We start from the raw sequence: 4,646 nt of genomic DNA, 5'->3' as shown, positions 1-4,646 counted from the left end.
TAGTCAATGTTTTCAATATATCGTGATATGTTGGTGCTAAATTCGTAAATACAGTAATTACAACATAACATTACTGCGTATTGAATTGCTTTTTCTGTCAAATTTGTTGTATAACATGATGTTTTGGTGCTTAATTTGTAAAATCATAACCTAATTTGATGTTTAATAGGCTTTTCCTTAATCCCTCCTTATTATCCAAGATATTCGCTTATCCAAGCTTCTGCCGGCCCGTTTAGCTTGGATAAGTGAGACTCTACTGTATTTGCATATCCTAACAAAATGAGGTATCTTGAAGATGGCTCCAAGCCTAAACACCAAATTACTTTATGTTTCACATATATACATTATACACATAGCTCAAGTAATGGTATCAAGTAATGTGGACAATTTTGGAATATATTGGATTTCGTTAAGGGATGCTCAACCTGTACTAAGTTCTCTAATCCTGTAGAACAGTGATTGTGTAGAAAGGTGTTGTTTATGCATGAGTTTCAATGTGGTGCTTTGTCCACTAAGTGGCAGTAAAACCTTTTCTAAAACACATCTAAACAAAATGTTGAAAAATTGGCTTGCTGACAATGCAAGGAATTATGCAAGGCTTTTTGAACTTGGAAATGAAGTGGAGCAAGGGAGGGGGAAGGAAACTGTTTTAACAAATATATTGAGTTGACAAGCATATAATTTCTCCCTGTGTTTTTAAGGAAAAAAGGAACTCTGTCTGTGGAAAATGAGCATGTGGACTATTGTGCAATCTGACTTCCTCACAGGAGCTTGTGACATGGTGTGATAGTATTTGAAAATATAATTCCCCCAGTTCTCCAACAAGTAGCTCTGAGTAGGGAAAGAAGAGAAGGGAGTGCTATAGTTAAAGCTAACGTAGCAGCATCACAAAATATGAGTCATAATGAGAGTTAAGGTAAAAATAGTTGTTTTACTCTGCTAGTTTATAAGACATACTAGAAAAAATGCAGTCACTAGCACCGATAGAGCCCAAATACATAGACAAGGAAAAATACAGGCAATTGGAAGGACATTCGAGTTTTTTTAAAGCAGTAGTCCTTATGTGATGAAATTTTTAAAGGGACATGGTTACATTTGTATTATAAGAGGCCTGTGTTTATTTTATTATTTTATCAATATGATGTATTGATTTACAGCACGATATCCCAATAACAGATGTTGTTAGCATAGCATGACTGTGCTAGCTGATAATTATGATACAATGATATGATATAGAATTTTGATCACTGTCTCCTGTGAATTAGCCAGATACATTTACCTTTTTAATATAGCTTACAAATAGTTTCATTGCTGGTTGAAATTAGCAAAAGGTAAAGTGTATGCATCAACCCAAAAGCACTGTGACAGAGATATTCCTGGGGGATTAGAATTGCCCTACAAACATGGAGAGGCATAGAACAACCTTGTCAAGAGGGTTACTCCCATCCTACAAGCAATCTCTAACACACAGGGTAATTATATTTTGTGTGGTGGGTGAGGCTGGGTCCACACTGCCATATAATCCAGATTATCAAATCAGATAATCCACATATGCTTTGAAGTGGATTATATGATTCTACACTGCCATATAATCCAGTCCAAAACAGATAATGTAGATTTTATATGCCAGTGTAGAATGAAAAGCAATACCTTGCCCAAGACAATAAAATTACTAATGTCTGCCAAAGGCTGGGGTCTAATTGGGTTAAAGTGGCTATGGTGACTAGGAAGTTTTGGACACTGTTATCCAAGAAAGCAAATTTTCCAGTCTCATAACAGGAGAGCATAATTTTTAAGTATACTTTTGTGATTCTTTTAAAGACCTCTCTCTCTATACACACACACATACACACACATGTATATGTATATGTATAAGTAAAGCTAAAGGTTTCCCCTGACATTAAGTCTAATCGTGTCCGGCTCTGGGGGTTGGTGCTCATCTCCATTTCTAAGCCGAAGAGCTGGCGTTGTATGTAAACACCTCCTAGTCATGTGGCCAGCATGACTGCATGGAGCACCGTTACCTTCCCGCAGAAGCGGTACCTATTGAGCTACTCATGTTTGCATGTTTTCGAACTGCTAGGTTGGCAGAAGCTGAAGCTAATAGCGAGAGCTCATTCTGCTCCCAGGATTCAAACAGCCAGCCTTTCGGTCAGCAAGTTCAGCGGCTTAGCAGTTTAATCCGGTGTGCCACTGGGGCCTCCCACCCCCTCTCTCTATATATATATTCCCTTTTTCCTCCTCACTGAGGCCACTGTCTGCCTTGATTATATGCATATATAATTGCAGAAGTGGCCATCCCTTTTGTCCTCTACAATGATTGAAGCCCTCCTTCTCCATTGAATGCACCATGTTGTTGAAACAGGTGCCACAACAACCTTTGTGTTGCTGGTAGACAGGAGAAGGGATTGAATAAGTGTCTGGCTATGTTCCTGTAGCTAGATGCAGACTGATAACATCCTTTGCTGAGATGTCAGGAGGTCCTTATGAGGTAATTGTAGATGGTTCTTGGTTTGCGTCTGGAGCATAGCCAGACACTTCTCCTATCACCCCTGCCCTCCACCAGCTAGGGAATGGTTGTGAGGAGTGCTATCAGATGGGCACAATGAGCCCTAGAGTTGGTGATGCGGGAAGTGTAGTGAAGTTCTCCATGTGTCACTTCTATGCTATGGATAACCATATAGGCTCTCAGGCACAGAGTGAATATTGTGGACAGGGTGAATTTTTTCGGTGGCACTATAAGTGGATTTCCACATACAGAGTTACTGCACTTTCAGAAATACATCAAACTTCTCACACTAGCATGAAAATATGCATTGCGCTTTGCCATTTTGCTGTGGGATCTCACCTTCACCCAGTGACCATTGTACGTTGTAGTATGCTTGTATTCAATAGAAGGTTGCATCATGCAAGCGTAGTGTAATTTCACTGGCAGAAAATTGTACTACACCAAAGCAATGTAAGATCTCAGCCTGGGAATCCAAAAGCGAGGACAGTCAAGGTCCCCCCTGCCAACGTGTCCTCTTGTCTCCTTTGTTGTACTGGCATTGGCTTTCCTCCTCAAGCCTTTCTTGCTCAGATGCTTTTCTTTGCAATAGAGGAAGCCGCAACCTATTCCCTTAGTACTGCCCCACCTTTTCCATTCCTTGGAAACTCTGGCCTTTCCCAAGGGCCCTTGGATGTGTGCCAGTGTCAACACAAGCGGCAAGAAAATAGCTTGAGGCCACTGCTGTTGAGCTCTCTTGATGTGTGACTTGGCTACAGCTGGGATGGTTTACTCAGCTCCTGAGAGGTGAGTTATTCCAAGGCTGTCACACCTCTCTCACAAAACATTTGTTGAACTTGTAGGTTTTAATCATTTTTGAGCTGCAGCCCCCAGAATCCTTGAACCAAGATGGTCAATGTCAGAAAAAGACAACTTCACAGCTGGGACAACAAATAGCTTTTTGAACAATATCCTGGAATTGCTTTCTCCAGTCTGGGAACCCCCAGATGTATGTGACTACAATTCCCATCATCTCCAACTAGCAGACAAGCTGGCTACCGTTTCCATCTCTTCCCATGTTCAACCTCTCTGTTGCAATTCCCCTTCACACCAGGGATCTCTTGAGCATAGGAGGTGGGAACATCAACTGGATGCTTTCCAGTCAACAAGGGATGATCACAGCATCTTTTACCCAGTAAGTGAGGATTCTGGTACACATAGATGTGTATCTGTGAATATGTATATGTATGTTTGTCCTTGTGCCTAGATGGATGGATGGATGGATGGATGGATGGATAGATAGATAGATAGATAGATAGATAGATAGATAGATAGATAGATAGATAGATAGACAGACAGACAGACAGACAGACACCCACACACAAAACTATATATACCACACAGACAGACTGGGACCTTGTTATCTACTGAGGTTTGGTCCAGGGCCCCTATGGATACCAAAATCTGTGGATGCTCAAGTACTCAAGTCCCATTATATACAATGGTGCAGTAATATAAAATCAAGTGTTGTTTTGGGGATTGTTTAGAGGGTAAGAAGAATATTTTCAAGTACTGTAGTGGATGGTTGAATCTGTGGATGCAGAATCCGTGGATATGGAGGACAGCTATGGAGTGGAGCAGTCTGTTTATTTCTTGTTTACAGTTCTGGGGTTTGTTTGTTTGTTTTTTTAAAGAGATAGGCACCAGATTCTAGATACATGGACTTGAAAAGTCCCAAGTGTATGTAGATTTTTTAAAATGCCTGATTGTTATTTTAGGCCCATTCTACACTGCTATATAATCCAGTGTAGTGTGTATTCAAAACAGATAATCTGGATTTTATATGACAGGGTGGAAGGGGGGCCTTAGTTAGAGCGGGTAAAATGAGAATGGACTCTGCAAAAAAGTGTTTCCTCAAACAGCGTTGTTTTGCAGTGTCTATACAAATTTCACATCTAAACTAAACTAGTAAAAAAAAACTATAGTTTAAGAAGAAGCTTGGCAAAAGTTTAATGTGTGATGCTGCTTTTGGACTTTTAAAGATTGTGTCATCGATGTATATGTTTCCTTGACAATAAACCAGCATGCATTTTGCTGTGGCAACCTGAGAAACATAGCACTCCAATGAGCCAGCATATCTTAAGTCGAATAGAAGAAAAAC

At 40.2% G+C, this 4,646-nt stretch overlaps 1 long non-coding RNA gene across 1 annotated transcript; it reads right to left on the bottom strand.

Annotated features, from left to right (window-relative positions):
• Nucleotides 1–382: 382 nt before the first annotated feature.
• Nucleotides 383–3,759, bottom strand: LOC134299733 (uncharacterized). Its single transcript, XR_010006975.1, has 3 exons — nt 3,318–3,759; nt 2,951–3,285; nt 383–2,552 (listed from the first exon to the last, which is right to left on the bottom strand). It is a non-coding gene; the product is annotated as an uncharacterized LOC134299733 (long non-coding RNA).
• Nucleotides 3,760–4,646: the final 887 nt, after the last annotated feature.

Source organism: Anolis carolinensis, chromosome 5, assembly GCF_035594765.1.
Source record: "Anolis carolinensis isolate JA03-04 chromosome 5, rAnoCar3.1.pri, whole genome shotgun sequence".
Taxonomy (NCBI): domain Eukaryota; kingdom Metazoa; phylum Chordata; class Lepidosauria; order Squamata; family Dactyloidae; genus Anolis; species Anolis carolinensis.
This window is presented reverse-complemented; position numbering and strand designations above follow the sequence as displayed.